We start from the raw sequence: 12,708 nt of genomic DNA on the forward strand, positions 1-12,708 counted from the left end.
AGCACATGATGGTAGTTCAGGTTATACTCTCTTTGTGTGTACACTCAAGGCTTATGGGGGCCTGCGTTGGGTTATTTACTTTTCGCACTTATTGTCTTATAGGGGTCAATCTTGTAGTTATTCGCATATGTTTATGATCCTTTATATTATGCTATTATTCCGGTTATTTACTTATTTATGCACAACGATGTTGGGGTTATCGAAAAGGTTCGCTTCCTTACCTTGACTTTGTTATGTTATCTTGCATTTTATGATATCTATATCATGGCTTAGCTCAGTTGGCTGATGATGCCTACTGAGTACCAGTGATTTTGTTACTCGTACTATACTTCTATACCTTTTTGGTGTAGATCCAAGTACCAGTTGCCGCCATTGATTCGAGGATCATGCTGTGTTAGATTTCGGAGATATGGTGAGCTCTTGGAGTTGGAGTTGCCCCATTTCCTTCTATCTTACTTATTTCTAGTGTTTTCACGACCCAATTTCTCGAGTAAGGATGGCGCCTACTAAAACCCAAGAGTAGGCAAGCCAACCCCGAAGTCTGGAGCGGCTAGTAATGGACTACCCACATTAAATAAAAAAGAATGCGGAATACATGAAATAAGAGAATAAAACACATAATAAATCCCCAAAACCTGGTGATATCACTACAAGAGCCTCTAATATAACAAGAGTACAAAAGTGGAATAACTGAAGTTAATTATACTAGTACAACTTATCTCCGAATACAACATAGAGTGTATGTTATAGATAAGAGAGAGATAAGTAATACTATGAACCTCAGGAGCTCACTCTAATACTCTGAACCTCAGGAGTTCACTCTAAGTTTTTGAACAGTGGATGCTCCGCACGATGCACACATCAATGGTGATAACCTGTACTATGATCTGTAGGTTACAGCAGGGTATTATGAGTACAAAACGAATGGTACTCTATAGGGAACTATGAACTGAGCTCCAAAGATATAGTAGATATATACAACATATAAACAGAATAGAAACTACACCCGAGTCGATAAATCATATAACAAGCCAATGAGGTAATAAGGAACAACCATCATGTTCATGTCCAATAGACCAACATAATAAGGCTAAGTGAGTAATAAGGGTGCACTTTCTTAGTCCAGCCATACTTAGGAATCTCAAAACTATACCGTATATCCCTAGCCAATATACGAATAAAGAGAGAAAGAAGAATATATAATAATAAACAGGGCCAAGGTATGAATATACAATTTGAACAAATGAAAGAAGAATATATATATATATATATGAGGTCAACTGAAAGCATAGACCAAGTAATCATGTCCTCCTTTTAAGACCTCATCATAATCCTATCAAGATTTAATACTATCATACTTAGGGTTTCTAATCCACATTGCTAGACATGAAATAATAGTGCATGATAATGCAATCGTAAGATAGAAGAGTCCGAAAACATACCTCAAGTATTGATACTAAATCAATGAACAATTTTTCATAAACTTAGCCATAATAATAATCATAAAAATGATAATAATAATACCAATAACAGCGGGGTAATCGGCTATTCCAGACAACCAAATACCTAGTCGAACCTCTGCGTACCCCCACTGCCTAGTATCATAAGGTTCAATCAGCATATAACAACACAAGGCATGGTCATCACCCATATCTATACAAACGACCAATACCAGCTGATAGACATAGACACATAATGGTGATAGGCAATACGTATTCAAGAATGAATGCAAGGTACACAATCAACATCACAATCTCTTCGTCATAACCATCCCCATCATAACTATCATTGTCATGGCCATCATCATTTTCATAACTTTCCAGCCTTTTCGAGTATCAATATCATCATCACAACATCCTCTAGTATTTTTGAGTATCAACATAATCATCATAGTATCCTCCAGCTTTGTCGGGTATCAATTTTATCATCACAGTATTCTTTGGACTTGTCGAGTATCTGTATCATCATCACAGTTTCTCCGGCATTATCAAGTATCAATATCATCATAATCATCAATACATATATACATATATATAGATATATGATAGGTACATAGACTCAAGTCGTGGTTAAAAGTGTAAATTTGTCAATCTATTTCCCAGAGTGATCTTCATGAATATATCATTTTAAAGATGTAGAAAGGGTCAGAATATCTCACGAATGGAGTAAGTAATAGTGTCAAATCATGGACCAGAATCTGCTTTAGTTAAATCTTTAAAACGTCATTATTAAATATTATTTCAAACAAGTGAAGACTTCAAAAGAGGAAATTGACTATAAAAACCAAACAAACTGCCCACTAAACGAACCATCGATCCTAGAAGTCATAAATGACTTGGACAACTACGGAGAGGCTCTAATGGAAAAGAAAAGCATGAAAAATGAAAAATAACCGAAATGGTCATTACAATATCCACTACTAAAAGGACTTTCATCCCCAAAAGTCAATGGATTGAAAGAATCTCAAAAACTTAAAAGGATAAGGTACTGGGTCTACATGCTCCGAGCATGACTTCCAAAATAATCTCAATAAAGAGGACACTTTCAAGGGATTATCCACCGATATCCTCTTTTCAACCATCACCCTCACTTCACTTCCAAACATCCAAAACTCAATTTCAACCACTAACTAGCCTCCAACTAACCGAAAAGGTTGATGCTTGCAAATCTGAACCACAATATACTGATACCTTCTCGATACCTAAAAAATCAGCAAAAGCTCATCCAAGACAAAGAAAAACCAAGACATGAGTCATACCACTAATTCCAAATCAAAATATACCTTTCTTTACCATTTGACACGTCCACTACAAACCAAGAGAAAATTACTTAAATCTCGTCTGCATAATCTCATCATATAGAACTTGAAGAATTGAGGATTATATGCTAAAAGTCTATCTGAGAAACATGAGAATAAACCTATAAGGTGCTATCGGGGCACAAAAATTGAGATAATCAAGGAATGCAATCTATGACAATACTACAACCAGTATAGGTTGTAATCAAATCAAAATCCAAAAGATTAAGGAATAACTACTCAGCACTAAACATTTTGCTCTGGATGTCCTATCAACCATGAATGAAACTATACTGAATCCAGCTCGAGTATACTACTCCCGCTAAGTATATCATCAAAAATTCCCAAAGAAAACTAGAAACTTATGGTCAAAGCTAAAAGAACCAATACCAAGTCCATGGGCTATCATCTGAACACTTATCAAATTTAATCCATCCAAAATTGAGAAGATCGAATAGGCAACGACAGATTAGGTTCAACCATCCTATAAATTAAATCCAAACTGAAACAAGTCTAAAACAAAGGTCGCACACAAGCTCTACAACTCCAAGCTAAGATCTTAACACCAAGGTTAAATTGATTAATTTTAACTCCAACCAAATCTGAAGACAGGTAGGCATTTATACTCTAAATCAATCATAACTTTAAATCACCATTATAAGGCGTCAAGTTAAAATTGAACTAATAAGACTATATCATTGCCAACCATTCAAATAGACTTCAGTATCCAAATCTAACATATTCAAGCTAAATCATGCCAAGTCAAAATCAAAACTTAGCATAAGAACAAAAAATCACTGTAGAATTGAAAACACAAGCAACCAACTCTGTATTAGCTAGAGGGCATGAAATATAGCCACAGATTAGAACCTATTTCAAAGGATATACCACTTGTTGAAAATGCAAATAACCTACTCAATAAACGCTAGAGGACATGAACTATCAAAACATACTCATTAAATCCCCAAAGCTCCAAACCACATAAGTAAAGGCAAAAACTCAAACAACATAGAGAAATACAACTTTATCCAAAAGCTAACTAGTCCAACACTACGTCACAACAATAATAGCCATAGGCACCAATCATCAAGGAGAAATACTTAGCCAAGTCTCATTAGGGCGATCAAACTCTAGAACGGGGATTTCCTTAATCAACCCAAGAGTCACATCATCGAAGAAGAAATATATCACTCTCAAAATAAAGGTGAAAGTCAAGAACACCACCAAGAAATCAACAACTCAACATAAAGAATCTCTACAAGGCCAACTTAGGAAGCAATCGCAAGAAAGGCCACTTGTCTCTAACTTTCAAACTTTACTACACAAAACCATAACACAGAAGTACATGTATCACAACCTTAGATATCACTTGAGGGATCAGATCTCAAGATGGAGTAGTGCTCCATGACAGTTATAGAATATAAGGCCCATTTTACCAAGTTGTATAGGCATGCTACTTCTATTTTGGATATTTAGTATAAGAGAGTTAGTTTCTTTGTTAGAGGTCTGATACTTTCCCTCTACATGTCTACTCAGAGTTTAGTTGCTTTGGGTAGGTCTTTTGCTAAGGTTTTTGGCCATTCTTATGTGATAGAGGAGATACATCATGAGTCCTAAGGGGTAGGGATAATAGTCCTAGATTTCAAGATAGTTTTAATGGAAGTTCTAGTAGCTCCAAGTTTAGAGGTAGTGTTTTTTAAGGTAGAAACCCTCTTTGTTGGTTATATCAGCCTCACAGTTAGCCTAGTTGACTCGTTTAGGAAGTGCTCCAAATTATTAAAAGAGGGTAACCTTATGCTAGTATTTGCCATGGTCAGGGTAGCGGTGTCTTCTAGGGGTTCATCTTTAGGTTATTCTAGTCAAGTTTTCTACTCAAGTTAGCTGGATTTTCTAGTTTTGATAAAACTCAGGTTACTTGTTATAGTTGTGGGGGTTGTGATCATTATTCACAAAAGTTCCATTATTGTGGGGCAATTATTATTTCACCTCTGAGTTCTCTCCTAATTATAGCAGTTCATCCCTTAACTTGAGGTGGTTCTCAGACAGGTAGGACAATAGGTTAGGATCTTAGCTAGGTGGTGAGCGTGGTTGGTTGTATGTTGTACCTCCTAGACTCGAGCTTGAGTCTTCAGATATTGTTGTCACAGGTACAATTTTAGTTTATCATCAGTTGGCCTTTGCATTATTTTATTTTATATCCACTTGTTCTTATATGTGTTCTTATTATGGTCCACTATTAGAGTTATCTTGGGCTTTATTACCCATGTTATTATGTGTATCTATCCCCGTAGGTGATTCCTTAGTAGTGGATCGGTTCTTAGATCATGTGTTGTAATTGTTAGAGATATTGATACTTATTCTGGTCTCATTAAATTGTACATGGTAGATTTTTGATGTAATTCTAGGTATGGGCTGATTGTCCCACTATCATACAGTCATGGATTATTTTGCAAAGACAGTTATCATAACCATTCCTGGCTAACCCCTAGTCGTGTGGCAATAAGATGTTACGATTAATTCTTATATATTTGCTAGGAGGATTATTTCAAGGGTTTGTGAGTTTTATCTGGATTATACTAATGATGTTAGTATAGAGATTCAATCGTTTGACTTTATTTCCATAGTTCATGAGTTTTCTAATATTTTTCCTATTAATCTACCTACTATACCTCCTGCTCGTGATATTGAGTTTATATTGATCTTGATCTTGGTAACTGACCTATTTTAATGGCACCTTACTATATGGCTTCTGTTGAGCTTAAGGTGCTAAATTCTCAACTTGAGAATCTTCTTGGTAAGGATTTTATTAGATCAAGTATTTCTCCTTAGGGAGCTCCTATGCTGTTAGTAAAGAAAAAAAACTGATCCATGCATATATATATTGATTATAGATAACTAAATAAGGTGATGGTGAAGAACCATTACAGTATGCATTATATTGATGACTTTTTTTTGACAAGCTTTAGGTTGTAGCAGTGTTTTTAAGATTAATTTAAGCTCTGGTTACCATTATTTGAGGATTCGGTCTGAGGATATCCTAAAGACAGGATTTTGGACCCTCTAAGGTCATTATGAGTTCCTGTTGATGTCTTTTGGGTTGATTAATGCTCCAGCCGCATTAATGCTTTTGATGTATCGAGTATTTATACCTTATTTTGATATTTCATATTTGTGTTCATCATGACATCTTTGTGTATTCAAGGAGTAGAGAGGAAAATATGTAATATTTGAAGATTTTGCTCTAGACTTTGAGACATCATGTGCACTTTGCTAAATTCTCTATGTGTGAGTTTTGGCTCAATTCGGTGACATTCATTGAGTGTATGGTAACTAAGGATGGTATTATGAAAAACCCAACAAAGATTGAGGCCATTTATGATTGAGGTAAGCCTATATCTCTGAACGAGGTTCATAGCTTCATTGGGTTGGCTGGTTATTATTGATGATTCATTGAGGGTTTTGCCACTATTTTAGCATAGATGATAAGATTGACTCGAATGAAGATTCCTTTCTGATAGTCCGAGGAGTGTGACTCAAGCATTTGTAAGCTTAAGGATTTTCTTACATTAACTCATTTTTGGTTCTTCCTATTGAGCATGAGGGATTGACCATATATTATGATTCCTTAAGTGTTGGCTTACATTATGTATTTATATAGTAGGGTCGTGTTATCACTTATGCTTCAAGGTAACTTAAGGTGCATGAGCGCAACTACCCCACACATGATTTAGAGTTAGAATAGGTAGTTTTTGCACTTAAGATTTAGAGGCATTCTCTCTATGGGCTGCATTGTAAGATTTTTATTAATCATTATAGTCTTCAACATCTTTTGACAGAGAGATCTTAATGCTAGGCAACATATATGGATGAAGTTTCTTAAGGATAATGATATCTATATTTTATACTATCCGACCAAGGTAAATATGGTAGTAGATGTCTTAAGTCAGAAGGTAGTGAGTATGGGTAGTTTGGCTTGTATTTCAGTTTCTCAGAGGCCATTGGCATAGGACATTCAGTCCTTATCTATTTTTTTGGTGGGACTTGATATTTCAAACTCTCAAAGGATTTCTGCAAGTGTCGAGGTGAGGTCTTTGTTAATTGAGTAGATTTGGGATCATTAGTTAGAAGATAATAGACTTCGCATATTCTATGATTATGTGTTAAGTGCTGAGTCTAAGAGGGATACCATAGATTCTGCGGGTGTTTTGAAATTTGATAGTTGCATTTTTGTTTTAAGGATTAATGACTTGGTTCAATTGATTTCCACAAGACTCATAGCTCTAGATATTCCATTCATCCGGGTATAGCTAAGATGCAGAGATTTGAGGCAACATTATTGATGGGGTGGCATGAAGAGAGATGTGGAAGATTTATTAGCTCGCTGCCTATGTTTCCATTAGTTGAAGGTTGAGCATGAATGATCAAGTGGTTTGATTCAAAGATTGCTCATTCTCGAGTGGAAAATGGGAGTGGATTACCATAGATTTTGTTAGTGGTTTGCCTTGTACATACCGTAGTTCTAATGGTATTTGGTTCATCATATATCAGATGACAAAGTCAGCATATTTCATCCCTATTCATGTGTCCTTCAGTGCTGAGAGGTTAGCCCGTATCTATGTGCATGAGATAATCTATTTGTATGGTGTGCCTATATCAATTATTTCATATTGGGGTTCTGTGTTAACTTCTAGTTTTTCGAGAGCTTTTTAAAAGGATTTAGGTACTTCGGTGGATCTTAGTAGACCATTCTATCAATAAAAAAAATGGCCAGTTAGAGTGGATTATTCAGGTTCTAGAGGATATGCTTTGGGTCTGTGTTATGGATTTTGGAGGTTAGTATGAGGACCACTTATCCTTGACAGAGTTCTTATCTAATAATAGTTATCATTAAATAATTGACATGGTCCCTTTTAAGGATTTGTATGGTAGGTAATGTCGTTGCATGTTTGGATAGTTTGAGACTTTAGTGGTTAGACCCTGTGGTACTGATTTATTTCAGGAGTCGTTGGATTGAGTCATAGTTATTTTGGATTAGTTGAGAGCTGCTCAGAGTAGGCAGAAGGATTAAATAGATCGTAGGCTTCATACCTTGAGATTTAAAGTTGGTGATCGAGTTTTCCTCTGTGTGTTGCCCATGAAGGGTCTGAAGAAGTTTAAGAAAAAAGGCAATCTCAGCCCTATATATTTATGACCTTTTGAGATTTTTCACATAGTTGGTAAGGTGGCTTATGAGTTAGCCTTACCCCTAGATTTTGCTACTGTCTATCCTGTTTTCCATGTTTTTATGTAGCAGTGACACATTTTTTATCTATCTCATGTGCTTAGATTCAGATCAGTCAAGTTGGATGAGAATATGACTTTCGTGGAGGAGTCTATGCTCATTTTGGCTAGTGAGGTCAGGAAATTGCGTACTAGGGAGATTCCGACAGTTAAGGTTCAATGAAGGCACAACCTAGTGGAGGAGGCCACTTGGGAGATTGAGAGAGATATTGACTCAGTATCTAAATCTATTCAAGGCATCAACTAAAATCCTAATCCTTGAATTTCATGGATGAATGTCCTTTTTAGTAATGGTTATTGTTATGACACTTCAGGTTATTTTATGTATTTCCACTTATTTTCACTATTAGAGCTTTCCTATTGCTGCCCCAAGTTAGTTTTGACTTGATGGGATTGACAGTTTGGTTACCGGGTAGTTCGTTTGGTTGTTATAGGTAATTCCCTATTTTTAAGTCTTCAATGATTTGAATTGGTTAACGGGCAAAAACTTCAGTCAAAAGACCTCATATACCAATTTTGACTGTCTTAAAAGCTTTAGAAAGTTGATTTAAGGCTAGAAGGACTCCTTGTTCAGGTCTTGAGGCCCCCGAGCTAATTTCTACCTATTGGTTGAAAAGTTAAGAGAATGAAATATGGGTATGGGACCTACTTTTACTCAAAACAACCTCAAATGGAAATTTTAACCACTCTATTAAGTCTAAAACTTCAAATTTGATAAGTTAGTATAATCCATTTACATATACGAGATTCTGGAAGAATCCCGAGGGGTTGGTGGAGACTTGGAGATTTCTAAGTCTCTCAAATATTCTAGTGTGATTGCTAATAGCGAGCTAAAGTGGCATGATTGCGACTCCCTTGCCAGGCCACCCAAATGTCAAGATTGCAGTGCCCAAGTTACGATAGCGACTTGCATGAGCAGCCACTAGATATAACGATAGTGAGCCCTAGGTTGCGATAGCAACACCTGGGTACCTGGGGTGGGTATAAATATACCATTTTCAACTTGTTTTGCCTATTTCTTATCTATTTTCTACAGACTAAAACTGTTAAAGAGAGGAAAATCTTGTAGGTGATCTCCTTTGATTTGAGGTAAGATTTCACCCTTTTTAATGGTAGATTTCCCATTTCTTGTTCAAATCCATAAAACTTGGTTTCTTGATTTTATCCCCAATTTAGCTTTGATTTAACCCATTTTATAGGGTAATTACTCCTTCACCATGTGAAAATGTTGGGTTGGCTCCGAAAATGCAATTCTCATAAATGGGACCCAATGGGGTTTTGGTGTAATTTTTGGACCAGAAGCACAATGGTGTAATATGGGTATTAGTGTATTCTCGTGTTGATGAGTAGATTATGATTTTTATAGTTTGACATCTTGCTGAAGCTTCTTGAAGGGAAAGTCGGTGATTTAATGGATTCTTTGAGCTTTCTTTAGCATCCAGGTAGACTAAGTTTTCCCTATTCTTAAATTGAGCTAATTTATAGTATGCTTATAATATTATGTTAGATATGGGATGGGTTTTAGATGTTGGTATGATTGATGCAATACCTGGTTAGTTAGTCCGTTAAGACTATTTGGAAATCATATTTTTTGTGATTTAGCATAGTTTCTTAGGTCACTAGTAGAATTTCTATCTTAAGGATATTGAGGCCTTGTTTGACATCTAAAAGTTGAATTTAATACCTCAATCTAGTACGGGGTAGAATTTGATTGATCATGAATGTCGGGGTTAAGAAATGGGTTTCGACCCGCCTAAGGACAAGACTTGAACTAGTATTGGTAGCCTTTTAATCGCTCCTTATGTATCTTGAAATACTTGTTGAGGTGATACTGAGGAGAATTAGTACTTATTGGTCATGATGGTTGGGTATTGGGAGTTGATGCTAACTATAGAAGGACCCGATGGTTTTGATGTTGATTATTAATGTAATATATTATATATATATATTATGATAATCAATTCAATTTAGGCTAGTGATGATTTTATGATAATAAATTATTACCAGTTCAAGTTCGAATATTGATGAAGATATTAATGACATGTATACCCGGTTCAAGCCTGAAAAATTATTATGATATTCAGTATATGATTAACGGTTCGATTACGGATATTGCTATAAAATTAATTATGATAGAGGTAATATGACATTGATAATATTGATGATTACCATACTGGTTATGGAGATTAATATTAATGATATGCATATCAATTTCATGTACGAAAGTTGCTTTTTTATAGTGTGGCATGATATGGATAGTTTATGATTGTACCTTGAGAGTTGGCAAATAATGGTGGCCCGAGTTATACTATCATTGTTTGTACCCTCCAGCTTATGAGATCTTGCATTGGGTTATTTACTTTTCCACACTTATTGGCTTATGGGCGTCAATCTTTTTGTTATTCTCGCATATGTTTGATCCCTTATGTTGTGCTATTATTCTGGTTATTTGCTTATTCATGTACACCAATTTTCGAGTTATCTCAGGTTTGTTTCCTTACCTTGACTTAGTTATGCTACTTAAATTTGTTAATACATATATCATAGTTTAGCTCAGTCGGTCGATGATTCCTACTGAGTGCTGATGGATTTGGTACTCATACTACACATCTATATCTTTTTAGTGCAAATCCAAGTACTAGCTATCGACGTTGATTTGAGTAACATGATGTGTTAGATTATGGAGATAGGGTGAGCTCTTGAAGTTAGAGTTGCCCTATTTCCTTGAATATTACTTATGTCTAGTCTTTAGTTTTGAGACAAGATTATATTGACTTTTTTAGAATTGGGTTGTTTTTATAGTTGCTCTTGTATTAGCTCTTCTAGATCATGGGATAGTTTTCTATATTCTGGCTACCTTTAGACTATTTCTACTTTATTTCTTTTTGTATTAAATTGCCTATTTGTCCTTTTTTGGTGTATTTCTACCAATTTAGTCCATTGGGAATAGCTTCAGGATAAGGTTTAGCTTACCTACTGGTGGGATGGAGTAGGTGCCAAAATAACTCATAAATTAGGTCGTGACAAGGTATATCAAGAGGCCCAAGACGGCAACGATAAAAAGATGTAATATCAAGGAAGTTTTAGTAGGAGCCGTAGTGGCTTACAATTCAGAGGCAATGGTTTTCACAATAGGTAGCCTCTACGTCAACCTTATAAATATTTGTGTAGTCTAGTAAGCTCATTTATGCCGCTTTTTAGATTACCGATGGAGGACTATTTAGTTATTATGATCATCTAACTAGAGTATTAGTCAGCCTCTAAGAGTTTCATCTTCATGTTATTCTAGTTGTGGTGGTCATTTAGGGTATGACAGATCTTCTAGTTTCAGTACATCTCCTGGGGTATGTTATGGTTGTGGATCCTTTAGCCATTTCTCATGATAGTGTGATGTCACCCAAACTATACCCTCCAAGAAGATACAATGCGGTCTTTGTCAAATTATAGTAACCTAACTAGGTTGGGGTTGATCCCATAGGGAATATGTCAAACTAGTCTCTCGAACTTGCTGAACTAACTATAAGTACAAGAAAGTAAATTAGGGTTTGTAGTAATCAGTAAAAGTAACAAGATTTGAATGATTTTAGTTGTAAACAATCTGAAACTAAAAATAGGACTGTGTTCCCCCAGGCTTCCTAACTCAATAGGTTTCTCATGCTCAATTTAACTATCTCACCGCAACACATGTAAAATCTGACAAGCTAGGTGTACCAATCGTCTTGTGAATGTGTTGGCGAATCTCACCCTTTATTTTGTGAGTCTCTGGGCATCTCTTTCTAATGCTTGTCTTTGATCCCAGTTTTACTATCACCATGTAGTTATTATATGAGGGTTGGTATCCTTGAATAACTGTTGTAATACTCTTTTCTTAATATCAATCTCTCTTATGAAGATGATCTCGAATATAAACAGGTTCTTAGAGTTGGCCACCACTAAGAAATCGATTAAATTGAAGTAGATCACAATACGTGTAAACAATGATCTTGTAGAGCCTCACACTTCCCCTACTTCGTTATTCAACTAGGGTTCTCACAACCCTAGCTAAGGGAATTAGCTTCTCATAGTTATGAAATAAACCATGGAATTCAAGAAAGAATGCATATGATTAATCTCTCAATAATTCATTAATAAAATTCAAAGTCTCAAATTAATTAATGAACCAAAAACTAAGAACTAGAGGATTCAAAGATCAAAAGTCAATATTGAAATTAAAATATGTTTGTTAGAGTATAAAGTGTGTAACCTAATACAAAAGTATCTCGACATTATTTGTAGTTTCTCAAAATAACAAGGAAAACCCAACCAAAATAAAAAAGAAAAAATTAAGTCAGCAGTGGTCATGCCTTAGGCAATGAGCTGTATGGATAGACAATGAATCATTGTCAACTCTATTGTATTCATTCCTCACTTAGTGGTGACGACTCATTGTCAGCTTCTACGAGGCATTGGCTGCAATCATTATCACTCTAGTTGATTTTCAGCTTTCAGGATATTTTCTCTGTTGTTAACACGAGTCTTCATGATGAGTCATTGGCTGTCGTAAGGACTCATAGTCATCCTCCATATTTGCTAGGCTTCAAATTGTCCATCTTTAAGACCTGTGATACTTTGCTCAGAACGACTACTTGATA

The sequence above is a fragment of the Capsicum annuum genome, chromosome 9 (assembly GCF_002878395.1).
Source record: "Capsicum annuum cultivar UCD-10X-F1 chromosome 9, UCD10Xv1.1, whole genome shotgun sequence".
Classification (NCBI taxonomy): Eukaryota; Viridiplantae; Streptophyta; class Magnoliopsida; order Solanales; family Solanaceae; genus Capsicum; species Capsicum annuum.